The sequence below is a fragment of the Manis javanica genome, chromosome 13, assembly GCF_040802235.1.
Source record: "Manis javanica isolate MJ-LG chromosome 13, MJ_LKY, whole genome shotgun sequence".
Taxonomy (NCBI): domain Eukaryota; kingdom Metazoa; phylum Chordata; class Mammalia; order Pholidota; family Manidae; genus Manis; species Manis javanica.
In genome coordinates, this window is record NC_133168.1 from 50788127 (window position 1) to 50811401 (window position 23275).

Sequence of the window (23275 nt, forward strand, 5' to 3'; positions counted from 1 at the left end):
TCCTTCATCTTCCCTCCAAAATTAGTTCCATTTAATCTTTCATGAGCCAAAGAGTTCAGTGGATACAAATACAAACGTCTCTTTCCTGAACAGAACTCAGTGTCTACAGGAGTATTTACTTTCTTTTCCTATCAAGTAAATAAACCTTTTGAAAAACAAATACTGGAGAAACCTGGCAGTTCCTAAGTGGCAGTCAGCCATTATGATTTCACTCATTCAGGATCTAGTCATTGAGCACTCCATATGACTCAAGCATTGGGCTAAACGCTGAGAAAAAAGGAGGAAGGGAAGAAAGACATGGCTCATGTTCTCCAAGCCCTCCCAGTCACCATCAAGAGACCAATGTGAACACATAATTATAAAGCTGTATGAAAGGTCCCCACCAGAGGCAGAGGCACAGAGGAAGGAGATACCGGCGGCAGCAGGGCTGAGGGCACTACAAGGGAAGTTAATTCGGATGACCACCTTTCCAGCTGAACTCTGAAGATCAAGAGAAATCTGGCAGGTGAGGAAAGGACAAACAGCCAGAGGGAGTAAGAGGAACAAAGCCCAAGATGTGGCCAAACTCCAGGTTCCTGAACAAAACCACTTGTGATTTGGTATCACTAGAGCAGGGTGCTTCCGGCTGAGACAGCTGGGAAGTGAGGGTGCTGAGCTGCCAGGCAGGAGGAGTGTTCATTAAAAAGGGCCTTCTTCCCAGGCCAAGAGGAGGCTACGGCATTATTAAACCTCCCCTACTCAAGAAGTTCCCACTTCTGTCACAGAAGGGCATGTGACAGACAGATGGTGAATAAGCAGGACCAGGAGCCAAAGCACTCAGGCCACCTAGGCAAGTTATTCACTAGCACAAGACAATGTACTTATGCTTTAAGCTCCCTGACAAGACTGTGAGGTCACTGAGGGCAGGGACCACCATGTCTTATTGAAGTTTACATCCCCCAAATTATACTGCCACAATTCCTTTATTTCACAGATGATAAGGGCCTATGGTACACTAGAAATTATACTAAGCACTAGATACTCAGGAAGCTTATACTGTCCCATTACAACAATTCTAGGCATCTCTGATGAAGTGATATTTAAGGTGATAACTGAGGATGAGAAAAGACGAACCTGTACAATTTTCAGTTCCAAACCTCTACTATATCCTCTGCTGATGTTTAACAATAAATGACCTCATTTCTAACACACTTCTATTTGGATTCAAAGCCATCCACTGAATTCTGTTTCTTAGACTGCTTTCTCTATGTTCCTCATTCTCTATGGGTATCATTCTAAAACTCAGTCCAGCCCATTTCCTTCTCCTCTAGAGGTCTCATTCTACTCTGCTTATTTCATATTTTTTCAGTGTTCCTTTTAAGCCATATGCCTTTTTGAATGTTTTCATATACATTATTTAATTGAGAGGCAATGGAGTATAGTGGTTAAGAGTGGAAGCTCAGTAGTCAGACAAGCACATGTCCCAACTCCACCCTTGGTAAGCATGTGATCTTGGGCTGTCTCTCTAGGCCTGTTCCTCCTCCCATATGACAGGGATAAGGGTATCCAATTCCTAAATTTGTTTTGACAATTAAATGAGATACTGCATACAAAAGTACTTAATACCACAATGTTGGCTATTTTATTAATTATTAAACCAATATCCTAAGAAAGTTAGGGCATGAATTATTACTTTTAATAGACTTGTTCAAGACCAGCCAGCCCTAATTTCTAATGTAGGCTGCCCAAATATACACTTCTAGCCTTAATCACCAAAATCAACCAAACCTCTGGCCCATATTCATCTCCACTTGGATGATATGCTGGGTCTTTGTTAAAGATCAATTATCTTCGCACAGAGTCAACATCCCCCTGGGTTTTCACTTCCAAGTTGTGTCTAACTCTATTTTCTCTGACACCCACATTCATCATAACTAGCATCTGTCACCTGTTTTTTTCAAAGGTTGGTAGATTCATCCTTTGTCTTCATTCCCACAGCAAACCCTGTCCATCAAGTCCTCTAAGGTACGGAAATATCATGTAAGCAGCATGGCAACCTCAGAGCTGGAATATCAGTTGTTAGTAGAGGCTGAACCACTGAGCTGGCATTGTATGCAGTTCACAGGGACCAAGGGAAACCTAAATACAAGATTATCCACTAATAGCATAGGAAAAGTTCATCACAAAGTGGATTAAAGCAAAGCTGTGTAAAATCAGCTAGAAGATACCAAACAGCCCCCAGGTCACTAACAACCTGAGGCACTATGACTGAAATTACCAAAATGACTTAAGACAAGTTTGTCAGTCTTAAAGAGTAGCCAACAATACAGACAGAGGGAGAAAGTATGTGGTCAGACTGACCCACATTCTAGTCCTTTCTAACAAGAACAGCCTTATTGTGAGGATGGATGAGAGCAGGGAATGGATCCATTTTGTTGATGCTAATATGAGCAAGACAAAGCACCGAGTCCAGGAACAGGCAGATAATGGATACAAAACACAGCAAAGAATTACTCACAAACCTTCTCTTAATATTACAACTGACCTTCCAGTTGTGAGTCCACATGCAGAAATCACCACTTGACAATGTTCCATGTAGCCAACCAGCAGAACACTAGAGAGATGTTCATACTTACTCTTCCTGCCCATTTTATTTCCCACTATAAGTTAATAAAATGGCATTCTAATAATTTAGAGCCTTCCATCTCTTTTAAAGGTTCATTATTTGTTTGTAGGAGTACAGCGTTAGATTATTTGTTTTCCTGCTTGGCGGGGAAGGATTAAGGGCAAGATTGAGCTTTTCCAAGCTCCATTACTAACAAGATACTGACTGACAAAACTCTGGGCTAAAGTGGTCTAATAACATAAATGTCTCACTGAAAGGGAAGCCACTGTGTATCAATAAACCAGTCTCTCCTAGTGTACACCACCAAACCAGGACTTTCACACAAACCTTGCACCTGGCTGCCAAATCCTACTCATTTTTTTCAGTGTTATTTTCATCTTGCCACACCTTAGCAGCTACAATGGATCCCTATCGTTGTTTAGATCACATTTTGACTCCTCTGGTTTGCAGGGGAGGTCCACTCTGCCCAGTTCTCTAGCCACGGCCTGCCCCCTCCCATTCACCCATCTTAGCAGACTGTTTGACTTCCATTATTTTCCCACAGGCCCCCTTTTTCTAACTGAACTCATCGATCCTTCCTAAACATCCCTTACTATAACTTCCTTTAGGTACCTTAAAAATACATATTACTGGGCTTAAAATTACTGTCAATGTTTTATCTATTTTCCTCATTACCTAACATTATGTAAGCTCAAATACAAAAATTTTTACCACTTTTAGATTCACCCCTCATTCCAAGTACATACCATGTACAGGACCAGACAAAATGCATAGGAAAAAGACACATTTTTCTAATGATGAAAAGTACATGATGATGAACAAATACTAAAAGAACAGGTAAATTTCCTGTCTGTAGCAGGTTTGGGTTTGAAATTCTTTTCTTTCTTTAAGCCAGAATGATTAGGCATAATTGGTTCCTTTAAATCTGAAATACAGTTAGTCCTAACAGCAAAGCCTATAACTTAGACTCCTTTTCCAAGTGTGTATCACTTACATCCAAGTATGAGTTTTAATATAACAAAAGGTGACAATAAGGAAATAAGCATCCTTTGCACAGGGCCAGGCCCCAACACAAATGTAACTCCCACTGGAACACAGGCTGGGTCTCCACGGACTGTTGCCTAGGAAGTCAGACAATTATTACCCATTACTTCACAAACCTGCAGAGACAGTGTTTGCCAAAAAGATACAAGGCCAACGGCGAATGCAGCCGATGAACAATGGCTCATGTGCCGCCAGACGTCACAGCAAGAGGATTGGTTGGTCACTCTGGAAAGTATATGGGGACATCCCATCAGCAAAAAAGAAATAAGTGTGGGGTTTTAAGTTCTTGTTACAGTGTTTATCACTAGATTCACTAAAGGATAGCAGCTTGATCATCTTTTCTAAATAAATGAAGGATTATCTATGAGGACCTTAATCCTTATTCAGTTTTCATGCGCAATAGAGATCAACTTTCTATATCACATGAGGAAAACATGGAAAGTTAATTCTGATGATTTTTCACAACAGTTTACAAAAGCTGTGTGTGAGTGTAATTTCCTAGGTACAACTATGTGTTTTAAATGAGCATTGCCTTAAGATAGTCCCCAAACTAGGAAAGCTTCAAATTATTAAGCCTCCCATCCCCCCAAAAAAACCTATTCATTCAACAAAAATATTTTGCATCCCTAAACTAGGAATTCGAGATTTAACAATGAACATGAGCTTGATCTTCCCCCCAAAATTTTAATTATCTAATTTATATTCATGTTTCCAAGAGTCTCATAATATTCCAAAGTTAATTCAGCTCTCTGCTGATATTTTTTTTATTAAGTGTCGATATACAGTCTTATGTTAGTTTCAAACACACAACACAGTGGTTCAACATTAACCCATAGGACCAAGTCCGCACCCCTTCCAGTGTGGTCACTATCCAACAACGTAGTAAGATGTTACAGAATCATTAACAGTGCTGAGACCCAATTTTAAATAGTTTATTCAAAACTGCCAGACCTTAAAATATTTCCAAGGAAGGCAAACTGGAAATTCTGCATCCTAACTTCTATTATAAGTGCCTAAACAAAATTCAAACATCCCTTCTGTAGTACACATATTTGATGGCTGCCAAAATAATTTCAAAAGATCTGACAAAAACATAAGACTAAACAGAAAGCCAACATTCCAACATGTTTTTGTAAATTAGATATCTGAGTTTTTAAAAGCAGTTATAATTCATTTAGTAGATTTGTCCTTCATTACTACTGCAAACAGAGAGATCAAACCAACTCAAATCACCAGTCACTCCACAGTAACATTAGAATTATTGAAACGCTCTAAGAATTAATACCTGTTATAAAAGACTATTTCCAGAGAAGTCAAAGAAATTTTCAGGCCGCTTAGAAAAGTATTTAGTATTTAAGTCCTTTGTGACATGTGCACAAAGCAAGTTTTCTGTTCTGTGTACAGAACTCATTTTCCCCTTCTGAGACTACCAGTCATGTGCTATTTGTCACTAATGGACTGGGTCATCCCTCAGGATGGTAATTTTGTTCTCCAGGGAATAAAGCAATGAAGTAAAAATACCCCAATGTGTGATGCTCAAGACATACTAGACAATACAAGAAGTTGATTCTTACCAGTTGATTATTTCAAAAGGGAAAATGTTAACTATAAACGTATGATGGAATCATTCAATCTGATCCAGTACTTTGAACACTGAAATACTACACTAAGTATAGGTCCCTCACTGAAGTAGCCTTCAGACAACAGAACTTTTTGTCTCCATAATCAGAAGAAGGTTATGTAGTCTCTAAATCAGATAACAAATTATCTAAATCATCTACTAAATTATACCAGTTTCATGCAAGTTCTTCAAGTTAATGCATTTTTACATATATATTTTTGTCTTCATTATTGCTCTCCAATCAGACTTGAGTCATCATATGACTCAAATGCTATAAATAATTACCTAAAAGCAATGTTTCTCACTCAGAAATAATCTGAACTTGTCATGTCTTTATTCCTTATGTTCCCAATTCTCCACACATCCCATAAGTCCTGCTGCATTTGTGAGTGGCCAATTTACTGACAGTACACCATGACTGCTCAACTCAGCTGGATAGAGCTGCGCTTAGGTAGCACAATTCTCTCTGGAGTTTTGGTGATCGGTTGCTTTTATCAGAGAGCAAACATTTCAACCTTCCCTTCCTCCAAACAGTGTAACTCAGTCATAACCCTAGAGAGAGAATACTAAACAGACAGTTTTTTTTTTTCTTCAACATTCCATATTTACATAGGCGTTTTCCTCCCTAGTACCTCTCTCCTTTCCAAACTTCTGGCAAGGAAATACAAGACTTCATTTCTTTATGACTTACTGCCCTTTTGGTGGGCTATACTTGGGAAAAGCATCAAATGAAGGCTGAGGCCACCTCTGTTTGCTTAGGATTGAAAAGCTTAACAGTTTAGTGTTTATTTTGCAAAAACTTGAAAATATCTCCTACCCCACTCCCCACTTAAGCATTTGTGAAAAGGCATTGTTAGTAAATTCCTCTAGTCAAATTCTGAAGAATCACTTGGGTAAATAGATACATTAATCACTGTCCTTTCAAAAGCTAAATTTACATTCTACCATTCTATGGAAATAAAGTTTTTAAAACATGCAGAAAGCGGGGAGTGGGGAAACAGGCATAAAGGATTAGAGCTGTGGCTGTTTCTAAATTGCCAAATTAATTCCAGAAATTAAAAGTACATTTCTCTCCAGGGAATCCTGAATATGATTCACATGTCAAAGAATGACTTAGATTTCATACATTTACTTTGGAAACCTGAAGGTGCCTATCAAATTACAAAGCAATTGCACAAACATTCCAGTGACATTTAACTGCTACCAAACTGCTATAAGTTGATGTTTAATAGGACACAGCTGTTGGTGCCACACTACCTAAAAAGTCTGAACCATTATTTGATTGTGCTGAACCCTTTATCCAACAATGAAACCCTCAGGGGAGGGTTTGTTTTTTCTATGCAGCACCAGAACACAATGAGGATAACATGCATGTGGATTACAGTCAACCACACACACACACACACACACACACACACACACACACTCACTCACTCACTCACTCACTCACTCACTCACTCACTCACTCACTCAAAACCACTGTTTGAAATGCTTCAATTACTTTAACAAGAGGTTCAGGGGTCTACTAAGAGTGAAGACCCAACTATTAGCTGCTCCATACCAGGACCTGTGCTCTATAAGCTCAGGACAACCTTATGAGAAACCAGAGCCTCAGAGAAGTGACATGATCAAGAACAAAGCCAGAAGGAGGCAAAGGGCCTGACCCCTTCGTTAACCACCGGGCACTGCAGCCTCTCACAGCGTGGCTGGGCTCAGCAGCCCTCCCTGCTACCTAAACTTTCTCCTCTCATGACTGCCTCTCCAACTATTGATTTTAAAGTATTTAAAAACAACTACTAAAGTAGGTGCTCCATTAATTGACAAAACTATATCAACAGGCTTCTATTGAAAGCATTTCTCTATTGACTAAAGGGCCAGGACCTACTTGCCTAACTGTTACACTTTCAGAGAGCTGAAAGTGAGTGGCAAGTCATTTTAATGTAAACTTTCCTTTGTATCATAGTAAGTTCAAAATAATACATGGAGCAAAGATCCCCAGGTATTATTTCTTTAGAATGCACTGCATTTCTAAACAGGTGATTTCTCAAGCATTTACTTTGGTATTAAATAATTTTCTTAATCTGCATCATTTATATAATGACTCCAGCAGACTCTTCTTGTAAAAGTGCACTTGTAGTCAAATATAATTACATGTATACAAAATCAGCTGCTATTAAAAATTAATGACATCCTCAGCCTAGAGGTACCTAAGGCTCTGGACTCACAAGTTTATTGAGGACTATAGAAAATATAAATGCAGCACAGCGCTAAATACCTAGTAGGCACCTCCAAAAAAAGAGGCAAAATGATAGAATTGTTGTTTTAAGTACTCACCTTCAAGGACAGATTTACCTCAATATCCATTTGGACTAATGGGTAGAAAAATAAGCAAACAGGTTAAGAATGAGAAAACACAGAAAGATTAAACAAGAAGATAAAAGCAAGTAAGCTACTTATATAATAGCACACAAAAATATGCCACAGAAAGGGTTGACCAGGTACCCAAAATGATTAAAAAATAATCCAGCATATAGGTAGTAAATTCAGTAGCTTTGTGCCAATAAGCAGTTTGAGAAAATACATCCTAAATTCTAAGAATTAGAATTACCCAATTTAAGTAACTGCAAGTTTTACTAACTACAAATTAAATCCAACTCAGACAATGTTACAGCTCAGAACTTTCTAATTGCCTCATTCAATTCTTCCATTAGGTGGGAATTGCCACAAAAAATAAAATAACTTATAAACATAATAACTGAAAAGTCTAGAATTATAAATATTTATAAGCAAAACAAATAAATAATCTAACCCATGAGTTACTAATTACATTCACTATAAAATGAGCCATGGAAATTACAGAGTTTGTGTTTTCTAGGATTTTGAGTATGAAGCTCTAATGTTTTCTACCTCAATCTTTCTCCAGTTCTGAAGGTTGAATTTAAACATGTATGCAAATGAGAATGAGAAAAAGTTCTGTTTTAATATTTACGTTGGCAGAAGATGTATTTAACCTGCTTAAATACCACAGAATGGCTTCTTGAGGAAAAAGAGGGCGTAGCCACATATGACAAAGGACACTTATTCCCAAGGGAACAATGTGTAAAGAGGAAGAGGAAGCAGGCATCTGTTTAAACTATACAGCAAATCTCAAAATGGCTTTAGTTCTGAGACAGAAATTCCTGAAAATACATTCGAAGAGAAAATCACTCAAAGAAGTGCTTACCAGATAAACCCTGGACCAAATTTACGAGTCAGAGTTTCCTGTATATTATTATATCACCACAGAAAAAGTTAAGTCTTACAACAGCCCAATGAAGTCTTGCTTAAAGAGATTTAGGCATAGCGGTTTAGAAAAGTGTGGAACAGTACAAAAGCTTCATCCTTCTTTTATTTTCTTCCATCCAGAGTATACAGTAGCATTTACCTCCTGTCAGCTCCTGAGAATGCAAGGGGAATCAATGAAATAAATATTTTAGTTCCTTTGGAGAAAATGCTTCATTTTCTTCTCAAAATTAAAAAACTGGTTGGCACAGGTCACAGTATCTCAATGGGCCAAAGTAAAAAAATATTAAAAGGCACTATCCACTTTACAAAGTGCTTTCAGAATCATACTTTAATCTCGAGAGCCAGGAGTGCAGCATGTGACCCTCACCTCAGGATGCTGCCGGTTGGCTTACTTACCAAGTTAACTTAGAAAGGCAAGGACGTATCTCAGGTCTTGAAGTTTAAAATCCAAGTGCCCTTTACTACATCAGTTAATATCCCAAGTCACAGACAACTTGTACTGGTGAGAAACTGCTTGAAAGAGGGAATTTTCTTAGCTACCAGCCCTGTCAAAAACATAACTGTAAGGTAACCATCCTAAACACACACCAATGGTGAGCTGAGTATACTTAACCTCATAAAGGTACCTTCTTATTCATGTTACATTTGAAAATCAAAAGCTAACAACTCAGTAACAACAAAAACCCAATTCAAAAACAGGTAAAGGCTTGAATAGACATTTCTCCAAAGAAGAAATACAAATAGCCAAAAGGCATATGAAAAGATGTCCCATATCATTAAATCATTAGGCAAATGTAAATTGAAATAACCTTCACACCCATTAGGATGGCTAATATAACTTTTTTTCTCTGAAAAGAGGAAAATAAGTACATACAAGGATGTATAGAAATTAGAAACCTTGTGAATTCATGGCAGAAATGATAAATGGTATAGCTGCAGTGGGAAACAGTTGGACAGATTCTCAAAACTTTAACAATTATTTTATGATCCAGAAATTCCTCTCTTAGATGTATACCCAAAGGAACTGAAAACAGGAACCAAACAAATACTTGTACACCAATATTCATAGCAGTATTATTCACAATAGCCAAAAGGTAGAAACAATGCAAATATCTACCCACAGACGAATGAATAAACAATGTGTTATACAATGGAGTATTACTCAGCCTTAAAAAAGAGTAAAATTTGGCCACATGCTTGAAAACACTATGCTTAGTGAAATAAGCTAGACACAAAAAGGCAAATATTGTATAATTCTGCTTATGTGAAGTACATATAACAGGCAAATTCAGAGACAGGAGAATAAAGGTTACCTGGGGCTAGGGAAAAGGAAAGGAGGAGTCACTGTTTAATGAGTAGGGTTCTATGTTTGGAATGATGAAAAGGATGTGAAAACAGATAGCAGTGATGGTTGCACAACACTGCAAATATTCTTAATGCCACTGAATTGTAACTAAAAATGGTTAAGATAAATTTTACATATATTTTTAAGTATGTTTACATACATTTTACTACAACAAAAATAAAACTCATGTGATAATATGAGTCACCAACAATTACTTAGAAAACAAAAGCACAGAGACTACTATACTGTTAAAAACACCACTTTACGGTGAACCATAAAGTCAGCAAGCCAGCTTCTGAACAGAAATCAGGTTTAATACTGTAGCAAACTGACACTAAAGACCCATTTTCCTGACCAAATGAGAATATTTTTTATGGTCTTAGATATACCAGAAACAAGCTGTGAATTTAATATCTGAGAACAACAAACATTTGGTGGGGTGGGAGGATAATATTATCCAACTCATTCAAAATCAGAAATAAAGCTCACAGTTACTTGTCCAAGACCATACAACTAGTTAATAAAGTTAAGGACTAAAACAATACAGCTGTCTTGTCTCCTAAACAAGGGCCCTTCTACATCCAGTTTAGCTTGGCCATGTTAATATATAGATGCCATTCATATTAAAAAAGGCTATTCAAATGTCCTGAAAACTATACTTCAAAGATCCCCCTATAAGTCTTACATCTACTTCTCTAAAGTGGGTGTAGGGGACTCATTCTCATACTCCTGCATCACTAAAGAATTAAGCTAGCACAATATCCTATGGAGGTTATTTCAAAAGAACAAAGACTAAACTCAAACCCTAGAAAAATAGAAAATCAATATGCCTAAACAGCTTCAGAGTTTCACCTTGCGAACAGGCACAGGGACAAAAGATTCTTCACACTGAACTGCCCAACTACAAAAGGACATCACTCACATAGCCCACATCCATAATCAAAATGCCCCTGCACAGCTTAGGCATCTACGAGTTCAGAAGCCCTCAGTTAAGACCAAGTTCAAGATCCTATTCGAGAAAAGCACCCAAGACCTATCTCGACTAAAAAGTATTTGCTAATACTCTGCTTGAGAGACTCAGGACTACCTCAAGGCAGCACACCTACTACAACAATGAACACAGCCAGGAAAGACACCATGCAGCTGAGATGCTACTGCAAACTCTCACAGACAAATAAATGTCGATTCTTACAGCCACTAAACAAGGAACGTTAGGGAACTCTCCTGCCCACGACATTCCCCAGGAACTTCAGTCAACCCTGTACCTTTGTCTCCTTCCTAGACCCAGAGCCTAAATTTGAGAAGAGCTTCTCATGTCCCCTCCTGCTTCCTTCCCCACTGTACACCAATGCCTCAACCTTCAAAATGTGGCCATGAAGTTATGATCCTTCCAACTGAAATCAAGAATATCTACTGAGCTCTTCTGTGACAGATACTATAGGGGATACACAGACGTAAATGACTGTTCATTATGGTCAAGAACCTTATAACCCAGTGGAAAACAAAAGATGTTTACAAGACTACAAACAGTGCAGATGAGGCTGGCTCTGTGATCTTTTCACAATGTCTTGTGAAAAGTGAACTAAGAGACCTGACAGGACCAGGGTCTGCGGCTAGCTGGTATGGTTTGTGGCCCAGGCAGTGGGAGATTATTTAATTTTATTATGCAACTATAAATCCCTAAATTCTTGTCCAAACTCTTTAGAGTAATTAGAAACATTGATTTTAGAAAAGTCCCGTAAAGTCTCTAGGTTCCCTCACAAAACAATTTTTATTTCCTCCAACTCTACAATTCTATGATTCTACGATTCTAATGCAACTGATCTGGATTGGGACCCAAGCTTATTTTTCTAAAGGTCCCCAGATGATTTTAATGTACAGCCAAGGTTAAGAACCACTGTCTAGATGAAGGTTAGAAAGACACAGAACAGTTAATAGTCACTAAATAGACAGACATCTCTGAGTAGGCCAAAAGTGATGGGATAGGATTCTAGGGTTCAAATGCTGGGAGCTTAATTTATTCAAAGACTGGAAAAAGGTCACCTTTTTCACTGAGAGGCAAGAAAGAGGTAAGGATGGGTAAGTCAGTGCTGGGTAGAAAAGCAGCTATTGTCAGCTGATTATCTCCATCTTCCCCATGCAAGAATCTGTGCCAAATTCCAACTGTAAGTCAGTTCACACTACTATAACACTTCAGAAACTTCTGAAGTACAATAAGTCTGTACAATATAAAGATTATCAAAGTCAGTAAACATATTTGCTTATTCCAAAATGAGCAAAATATGAACTGAGCTCTATTAAAAATTTTATTTCATTAACTGGATTTCAATCATTCCACAAACATCTATATAATGTGTACTCCAAGTCCATCACTGGGAATACACAAATAATACAGGGTTGTTGCCCTGGAAAAACTTACATAATGGGAAAAACTGACATTTTTAGGATAGCAAAGTCTAACATGGTCAGTGCCACTAAATTTCTTGGGAGACACAGAAAACAGAGATACTAACTCTACTTGCAGAAATTAGAAAAGACTTTACAGAAAAGCTGACATATGAGCTGTGAGCCTTGGATGATATGACTTTCACAGGGACCAGGGCTTCAAAGAACTGGCTCTCCAGGCAAAGAAAGATACCAAATGGTTTCACTTATTTCACTTATTTGTGGAGTACAAAAACAAAGCAAAACAGAAGGAACAAAATTGCAGAAGACTCACAGACACCGAGAAGGGACTAATGGCTACCAAGACAGAGGGCTTGGGGAGGGCTGGGTAGGAGGGGAAAGGGGATAAAGGGGCAAAATAATTCACAATCACAATATAGGTTGGTCACAGGATGGTAGTACAGCACAGAGAATACAATTAATGATTCTGTAACATCTTACTACATTGATAAATAGTGACTGCACTAGAGGGGATGAGGATTTAATAATGTGGGCACACTTCATTGTATATGTGAATGCATATATTGTACATGTATTGTATATTGCATATGCATAAAATTGTGTATCAATGGTACTTTAAAAAAACTGACTCTTAAGCATATGTTTATCATTTTCTTAAAAACTGAAAAAATATACTGTAACTATTAATTACCATAATTTGCTTTTTTCAAAAATACTATTCATTTTTATGCTTTAAAAGGTCAAACCTTTAAGGATCATATTCATGGGAAAAACTTTTCAATAATTTCCAGCAGACATTTCAGAGAAGAGTAATGGTTTTATCAAGCATTACATTCTTTAAAATTATTTCTGGTACAAAAACAAAACATACACAAATATGTGCACAAAGATGACATAAAAACAGAATAAACATGTAGGCACGTAGAGGGCAGATCTTCATGTTAATATTTGCTTTTTATCTCTAATTTACCTGACCTCAATTCGTCTATATTTAAGCTATTTTATCATATACATATTCCTTATAAGATGCCTCAAAAGCCTTTATTATACAATGATGGGGGAAAAAACTACCTCTCTGAGTACATACATAACTACTTCTCTAAATACATACACTGGTATTTTCATACAGGAGACACCAAGCCTCTGTGGACAATCCAGTAGATTTCAATTGCACTAATTCACAATTCATTAATATCATCAATGGGAAAGAAATGAATCAAATTCTTCCAATTGCTGTCACATCTGGAAATTTCACAAACTAGACTTTATTTACTAGATATAATGATATTCACAGTTTATACAGTTAAAGCAACTTCACACACTTTTTTAAAAAGTGTTGGCTTTTGTAAAAAAATTTAATAGTCTTCTTATGGACATAAATATCTTAGAAGGTTATTTTACAAACCAACCATGCCTAACACTGAAAAGGAACACTTCTAAGTAAAATACAATATAATGTTTTATTTACCCCTAAAAGCTTAACTCATTGATGAATAAACATAGGATTTCATAATACTTATTTCTATTCTTGGAGAAGAAATAGTTTTTCAAGGCACATCATTTTATTTTTATTAGTATGGTATGCAGCTGTATTATTTGTACTTTTGCCCAACATTCAGTAAGTGCTGGAAGTATTAAAAAACTGGCAATTCATACTTAATAGTTAAAAGAGTCATGAAAGTGACTATTGGGAGCATAATGATAAAACTGGGCCACATTCATTCTGAAAAAGAAACTATACTAAACTGAAAAGAGCTATTGCTTATGTAGAATTTATCCACATAAAATTCTAAAAATGGTAAAGCAAAGTCAATTTAGAAAACTAACGTGGTTTTTTTAATGCCAGTGACCTCCCACAGGTTTGCAAACATGATACAAGTATTATGATATACAAAACAGGTCTTCACAAATTCAGTTACACATTTGAACTCTTGAAACTTCATTCATTTACTCAAATGGATCCAGCATTACAGAAGGTTAACCTTCTCTATGCAGAATGTTTAGCCACATTACATTGGAATAAAAGACAAAGGTTAGGATGCAAAACCCTTCTCATTTCCTCTGAGAATGGACTTCATAACTGCGAAATACACTGGAGCCCTTGCATTTCCAAATTCATGGTCCTTTAATCCACAGCCCAAGGAAGCTGAGTATCAAAATAGTAAGAAAGTAATTAAGATGTTTGCTTAAGAGAAAATCTGACAACATACAAACTCTTGAAATATTTTGTTCCAATAATAACCAAAGAGCAAAACAATTTTATAGATGGTAAAAGATCACAGAACATAAAATGAGAAGAGGCCTTAGTCATAATCAAACTTCACCCTGTTTTTCCATATGTTCACAAATTAAAGCCTCAGTATCAAGGTTTTATTCTGCTCTATGGCACATTTCCGTAATGCAGATGCTTTCTGTGCTACGCCTAATAGAGATTTGACCCTATACTTCAAAGGAAATTTTATCGCTTTTAAATAAATACATTCTTTGCTTTCAGCATCTGATAGGGTCACTTCAAAGGGACTCAGGAGCCAATCTGAAGGGGCTCCTACTAGCCAAAGTTAAGACAATTTGAACATTAGAAGAAAGCCTGTGCTTGACTGATATACTGAATATATAGAAATCCACATGCCAATAATTACACTCGAAAAGAAAAAGACAAACAAAAAACTTGAGAGAACCAATAAGGGCTTACTATTAAATTTAGTAATTTTATCCCGTACTTCAAATAGAAAACTGTAGTCCATGGGAATCAAACAGACCACCTGATGAAGGACAGCTATTCTGCACAGAAAATTGCAAGCTTATAAAGTTGAAGGAATTACAAAACTTAAAAATCCCACTTTAGAGTACAGTGTATCAGTTTTGCAAAACGTGAAGTTCTGGCAATTAGTTGTACAACGTCAGTGTACTTAACACTACTGAGCTGTATGCTAAAAAAACGGTTAAGATGGTAAACTTTATGTTACGTACGTGTTTCTCACAATTTTTTAAATCCCGTTTGGTGACCATTTTGCCACTCCCAATGAGAAAACTGATTCAGGTAAACATCACCAATAGTGACTCATTTAACAAGTGAAAGACTAACAAGGAACTATATATTTGGATGGCGCCAATGTCTCCATCCTCCCTGATTATGTGCCAGTCTCAAAGGGAAAAACACAATTTTACAACAGGGAGATCAGTCATCACCTTAATCAATCTTAGCCTCACTGATAGTGAGGAAACTACATTTGTGATTGCTGATATGATGCAATACGATATATAAAACTTGGCTGTTAAATATTCTTACCAAAAATGTTTATTCTGAATCTAATCAAGCCTTTAGCTCTAAATTCTACTTTACATTAAATAAAGAGTATCGAAGACTGAATTAAGTACCACCACATAGAAATAATCAGACAAACCCAGAAGAAGATTCTACTAGATATTAGGCCTTCTCTTGTTCTCTCTCCAGCAGTGATGAAAAGACAGTGAAAGTAAGGGAGCAGACCTATTTTATATTTTAGATCAGGAGAGACTTAAATGTGACATAAACATACATAACCAGAAGCAGTATTTCTCCTGCTTTGATAAGCTAGGAAGGATGTCCTGGGGATGACTGGAGAAATTTTAATATAGAGTATACATGAGATAGTATTAGAGAATTATTGCCAATGGATAGTTACATATAATGGTATTCTGGCTAAATGGGGAAATGTCCATATTTTTTACAAAAATATAATAAAGAAATGGGGGTGAGATGTCATGAGTTCCATAATATAAGTTACTTCAGAGAAAAATTATATGGTAAAAAGTTAACGCAATGAAAAAGGACCTAAATAAGCAATGATTATCAATGGCTGCTTTTTAAAAAACATTAGGCAAAGCTTCATGGGAAACTTTACAATAGATGGATCAAACTGGCTGACAACACCTGAACCCACTGATCAACCTTCATCCCAAAAGACTGCCCACCATACACTGTATTCCAAAGAGATTAAATTAGAAATAAACACCAATTCTGAGGGATTCTCCAAACCATGACCACCACCAAAATCAACCTTGAATCTTATTAAGCCTCAGATATTCCTACAATTCACAGGAAATTCAAAAGAGAGAAATATACTAAACACCACCATGCTGAATGAACAATCAACAATCTGTTAGGATTGTTGTTGACCAAGGCATGAAATCAACAAAAACCAGAAAATGGTGGTTTCTAAGAAAATGAAAATGTTTCCTCAACAAATGAGCTGAATGAAAAAGAGGAAGATGCTGTATGTTAGGGTTCTAACAGATATACCAATCATATGAAATGTGGTCCTTATTTGGGTCCTCACTTGAACAAACCAACTACAAAAAATTTATGAAAAATATGGGAAGATATGAACACTTCATTGACTATTTGACATTAAGGAAATACTAAACTTTTTAGAAATGACAATAGATTTGTGGGGGTTTTTTTTTTAATGCTTACTCATCACAGACATATAAAAAAGTATTTTTGAATGAATTAATAGAATATCTGGGATTTGCTTTAAAACAACCCACATACAACAAGGGGTTGACAAGGGTTTGGAGGTACACAGATAACACAAATTTGATCATATGTTGATAATTAGCCAGAAAATGGGTACATGGTGATTCATTATTCTATGTCTATACATGCTTCCATTATTCAAAAAAATAAAATAAAGGAGGAGGCAGGGAATGGAGCCTAATCACAGAGCCTTCTGCATCTACTACCTAACATAATGAACACCAACTAAATTAAGTAAGATAAAATCTAGCAAAAGACTGACCAACATTGACAGAAGAAAGAAAAAAGATGTAAGGCTTATGCCACAAGCCTCAGAACAAATGAAAAAGGAGAAGATTCTAGTGAACAGCAATGTGACCCAATACCCAACTTTTAGAAAATGTACTAAACGTGAGGAGAAAAAAACTAGGTGCTGAGGATATGGATGTGCACTATACTATCTTATCTATTTATTTGTATATCTGAAATTTTCCATGATAAAAAGAGGGAAAAACAAGATTACATATATCCTTCAGTCAGTGCAGAATGCGTTTATTTCTGACTTGCCATCTTCCCACTTTTAACCTTCTACTTGCAACTGCCAAGAGAGATATGGGGAGTAAGTAGTCACTAACAATACTTGCTCACTGGGTGGGAATTTGACCAGCAAAACTGAAATGTTTCCACACTGTGCTAGAAAAATCGAGGCTGATTGTACTGTGAAATGTCTCACTTTAACTGAAAACTGGGTTTGTGGTTTGTAGAAATTACTAAGCAATCTACTTTATCCCTTTCTTTTTTGAAAATGAAGCTGGACTAGAAAATCTTGGGTAATTTGTATTTGGATGTGGTGTTTGCACAGGGTTATTATCTTCCCAAATTTCTAAGTGGTTCCATCTGTTTTTACGGGGAATTTGGCTGAAAATGACTTCAAACAATGAAGAACTAAGTAAGAAATCCAGTTGCCTTTACAATTAAGTTTGGTAAACTCTGAGTAGTTTTAAGAAATAAAAGAACCAATGAAATATTTGTGGCAAAAAAGTATTTTAAAAACTGAACCTGAAGCTGATAAAAAAAAAGCATCTATATAACTACCAATTTACAGAACAGAAAAACAAGTTAAACTAAACCACAGGGATAAATCTAGCAAACAAAAAACTGAAAACACAGACAAATGGAAATCTGAACAGTGAATATTTCATGATATTAAGGACTTTACTGGTGCATAGTGATTTTTTTCAACAGTCTAAGCTTTTAGAAATATACTATAATGAAATATACTTAGATGGAATGACAAGATGCCTGGGAGTTGCTTCAAATAGTACACTGGGGGTGGAATGAATAGGCATATAGATTTAAAAAAAAGGCTAGTTATGAGCTCAGAAAGTAAAACTAGGTGATAGGAATGTTCTACAGGGGGTGGGTCATTACACTAGTCAATTTACTTTTGTATATATTTAAAACCTTCCAAATGGAAATTTTTCATTAAAAAAAGGAAATAAAGTTAGCTTACAAAATTATTCTTAGTTTTTAAAAATTTTAACGTCTAAAAAAGAACATTTTGACTTACATAGAATATTAAATAAATTCAGAATTAATATTTTTCATCTTTAAGTAACTTCAATCGCCTTCAAATGCCAACAAGTCACAAAATAAGAATCACAAAATCTTAGATTCGGAGGAACCCTTAGTGGTTACCAAGTCCCATGTCCCACCGAGTGAATATTCCTCCCACCTTCTAACAGGCAATTACCAGCCTCAAGCCTGCAACCTTCAATCCCTAGGAAAGTCACTTCCTCCCAAGGCAGCCCATTCTCTGCCTGCTCCAACTGTTAAAAGTTCCTCCCATACCAAGAAGGAAACGTCCCTTCTCCAAAACTTCTTGGTTTTACCCATGGAAAAAGAGTTTTTCAAAAACAGACCACAATCCATTGGTGAGCTGTGAAATCAAATTTGTGAATGGTTGACCAGCATATTATTATTATTATTATTATTATTATTATTATTATTACTACTACTACTACTACTACTACTATGTAGAAAAAGTCTTGGAGCATAATGCACATACTAAGGCTAAGAACTAATTTATGAAGCTTGTTTCTGTTACTCAATACACACGCTATTCAATACACAATCTGTTATTCAATATATACACACAGACTTCCATATTGAAAAAGGGCCGATATAAAACCTATCTTACAGTGGATTATGTCAAAAAAAGTTAGAAAGCCAGTGCTCAATAAATGGGTTGCTCAACTTGCTCACTCCAGCAAGTCTCAACCTTTCATTTATTTCAACAGCTAGTTCCTCATGTGCTATAATTTCTCCTAACCGTAACATCTATGGACCCATATGTTGTCAGTTTGTCTAAGTTTCTGCTCATTTTTATTGAACAAATACATACTTAGTGCATACTACATACCCATAAAATGCAGTATCAAAAAATTAACAAAATATTCTAGGTCAATGCAGAATGATCAGTTACAGCCCATGTGTCTGCACAAATATTTCACATATTCATGTAAAAAACTTTCTTTGAGATACTGGTAGAAATTCTTCTAAGTCATATAAGGATCCAGAGTTCAAGAGGATGACAGCCTGGAAAGAGATTTGGGCTAACAGATTATGATGGCAGGTGAAGTCTTGGGTGATGAAATAAATCAGAGCTAAGAATCAAGGTTGAGGATAGAACCTTGGGCAACCGGAAATACTGAAGAAATAGAGGAAAAGAAATCTGCAAAGAGCTAAAGAAAAAGTAAAACAAAGAGTTCTAACATGTAAAGAGAGAATTTCAAAAACAGTATGTTTGGTCAACAATGTCAAAAATAAAGGGAAAAAATATATTCAATAGATTTGGCAACAGGACCATCTATTACCTGGAAAAGAACAATTTCAGTGGAGTTGAGAGACCAGAAGTCAGAATGTCTTGTACTGAAGAATATAAAAACCATCTACTTCTTTTTAATAAAATTTCACAATGAATAGAAGGCCACAACTATACTGTTTTACAGCTCTTTCAAGGAGCTTATAATAAAGCAGACTTAACTTTTATTTCTAGCAAATTTCATCTTGTTTATTTATATCAACCCATTTTGTAGCTAGTAAGACAATATGTAGAGGGCTTATTAGATTTCCCTACAAACTTTCATGAAATCTGTAAATGTTATCGGCAGTCCTTGTCTGTCACCCTAAGTATTACTGGCAAAAATATTTCAGAGAAGAGATGACCAGGGTTAAAATTTCAGAAGTAACCACAACCACTATGACTTCCCTCCACCAGTTTTTCCCAAAGTTTCTATAAAGATACCATGAAAGCTTTACCAAATGTTTTACCAAAATCCTACATCTATGTTTTTCCTCTAAGGAAAGGTACTTTAAATCGACTTCTACAAACAGAGACAAATGAATGAGACACAGACAATTTCTTATATGAATTAGGACTTATTCCAGGGCATCAGAAACACTTAAGAGAAAGACACAGAAGAAATATCACTTGCCCATATAACACTTAGTAACTGATAAACTGGGGCTGGGGGGAACTTGGAGCTACAACAGTTTTCTTTCTACCCTCTTCTCTCTTTTCAGAAAAAAAATCAGTTACTTGTCCGTTAAAATTCCAATCACTGTAGACCCAGGACAAACTCCCACAGAAGTCTATACTTTTCAGGATGAATCAGTGATAGCCAAAGTTCCCACAAAACACCTGGCAATTCAAGATAACCACGCAAAGACAGAAATTTTCATCAGTCAATGTTACTCTGACTGTTAACTTCAGCAACTTCTTGGTAACCTGTCAACATTCCAGGTGGACTCAACATTTCATTTAAAAAAACAGTGGAAGAGAAGACATCAGTGGTTACCACCTTACTTTCTATGTGCTTCCACTTTCCTCCCTTTCTCCTTGATAACTAAAGTGCAGTAAATGAACATGAGTAGAATCTCATTAACTGCTTTCAAGTTTATGAATGAAAACTACCCGTCATCAAGTTATATACCCTGATGCAATAATGTAGCATTGGCTCTGGTTCAAAACACTTACCTCTGGGAACAAAAATGCACGTAGGAAAAGGTGTGAAAAAGGAATTTACATACTCTCAAGGATAATGCAGGACAACAGTTACAACTCTAGGTTCCAGAACCAGACATCCTGGGTTCAAATCTATGCTTGGCCATTAACTGAGTGATGCTGACATTGCAGTTCCTCAGTTTTCTTACCAGGCAAGCCTAGGATAAAAGTATCTGCACACAAGGTTACTGTAAAGATTCAACGAATAAATATATGTAAAAGTGCTTATAGAACTGTGTCTGACACATTTTATGTATTCAAGAAATGTATTTTCTAATTTAACATGCAATGTCTTTACAAAGAAAATATATGGAACTATATTTTAATGAAAGTACAGTTTAAACTAATTCAATATGCAATGACTACAAAAATATACTAAAATATAAACTATCACCAACATAAAAATTCTACCCACGTTAGTTAGAAAAAGCACTTCAACTATTAAGTGATTGTCAGCTTCAGCTACAATATCAACGTTCTACATATGATTTCTATACTAATATATGATCAACATTTGAGGCATGTACTTTCCCTTCCACACTGCCAGGCAGACTATAGACGTGGCGGGATTCGTGTAATTTTATAGTAACTGCGCAGTCCATTAAAATTCAGTCAGCTGAAAAAAAAATATTCCACTTGATCTAATTCCAATATATTACCAACTAAACCATGCTAGCAAAAGAAAGAAAGAGAGAAGAGAGAAGGATGGGGGCAAGGAGGCAAAGGAAAGGGAGGGGAGTAAAAAGGAAAATATTAAAATATTAAAATCTAGTATAAACATAGGAGCAATGGGAAAAAAATACTGAACATTAAAATTACCCTAAGAATATAGTGGAATTTGAAAATTGGTTCCGATGTCGTTTAGAAATTGTTAGGTTTTTTTAGCACTGACAAAGGCATTTCCCATGTCCACAATACTACATTTAAATGAAACTGCTTTCACTGATAACAATATTCAGATATTTATTCCAAAAATGACAACTGAATATGTCATAAACTAATTTCTGTATTTCTACAAAAACAATAATGAACATGACCTCTATTTTAGAGATCAGAAGAAATCACATGCCAAAAAGAAATGGCAGGAGAAAATACCTTACTTATATATAAATGAAATGACACAATGTCTAGAATTTGCTTCAAAAGAATTTGTGGAAAGGGGGTTTCAGGGAGTGGAAAGGAAACACAGATGAAACAAGGCTGGCCCACCGGCTGGGAACTGTCAAAGCTGGGGGAGGGCACATGGGGTTCATTATACTACTATTCTCTCTACTTCTGAATACATTTTAAATTTCCATAATAAAAAGTTTTTTAAAGTTTTCTATAACCAACAATGATGCATTCTTTCTCCCAAAAAACCACTTCAATAGATAATCAGATACAGTAAAAATGTGGCTTAAAAAATATCTAACAAAAAACGGTCCTTCAAGAAGGGCAACATTATCTTTCACTGCTGTGTGCTGCACACAGCAAGTAACACAAAGATCACTGATCTATAGAATGCTCTCAAATCCACCCTGGAGTCTTTCCATTTAAGCTTCCAGAATGGGGGATGAAAGTGAACTGGCCTCAATTAGGAGAAAAGTTAGAGCCACATCTGCCCTACATATGCTGCCCACATCTCTGGCTCTTCACTGCAGAGTTGCAAAAGTCAAGAAAAAATATCTTGCACATACCTTTATTTTTTATTTGTGGGTTAGGGGAGATGGGGGGAAGGACGGATGTATTCACATTCCACATGTGCACAATTTAAAACAGACAATCTTGGCATTAAGGAAATTAAGACACAGTCTTTACTGATGTTGATTTTAATGGCCAAAATTCAAAAGCAGTTCTGGTTACAAACTTATGGATAAACTTGATTCCTTGGTCAGTAGACAGACCCAATTCATTACCTGGCACTTTAACCTTTCCCATATGCAATTTTTATTCAGTTTTTCATGAAAAAATGTTTTTTTCCTCTTTCTCCTGAAGATAGTGGATTAAAGAAAATCTTTCAAGGAAGATGTTCATTTAGCAGCTTTTCTACCAGAGTCTAAAAGCAACTAAACAGAGCATACTGGGGAAAAGTGAAATATTATCATAATAAAAAACAGGCTCCAAAAAATGAAGCCTGAGTATTTACCGCCGTCTAGCATAAAACCACTGCCACATTTGCTTCCCATACTTGTGAAGGCATCTGGCACCATCTTCCAATAATCCCATAGGACTCCTACTTCTTGTTTTTTCAGTAGTATTTCAAAATGTTGACACATTTATTGAACTATTTGGAAGACCTTAGCTGTCTACCTTCAGGGCTCAAGACACAAATATATGAAAGCTACAGGACAGCCCTCCAGCTAAAAAACTTGGCAGGCTTCCTGAGTTCTCCAAGAAAACTTCAGCTGGCAACTCTATTTAAACAG

The 23275-nt window shown here is 36.3% G+C and overlaps 1 protein-coding gene across 3 annotated transcripts in view; it reads right to left on the reverse strand.

Moving 5' to 3' along the window:
• EPB41L2 (erythrocyte membrane protein band 4.1 like 2) overlaps window positions 1–23275 on the reverse strand; it is a 205661-nt gene that overhangs the window by 174969 nt on the left and 7417 nt on the right. The window contains exon 2 of one of the 3 annotated variants that reach the window (XM_073219614.1): window positions 3766–3874. The exons of the other annotated variants lie outside the window; for them this stretch is intronic. The gene's annotated coding sequence lies outside the window, so the exon portion shown is untranslated. The remainder of the gene's footprint in view (window positions 1–3765; window positions 3875–23275) is intronic. 3 annotated transcript variants of the gene reach the window in all.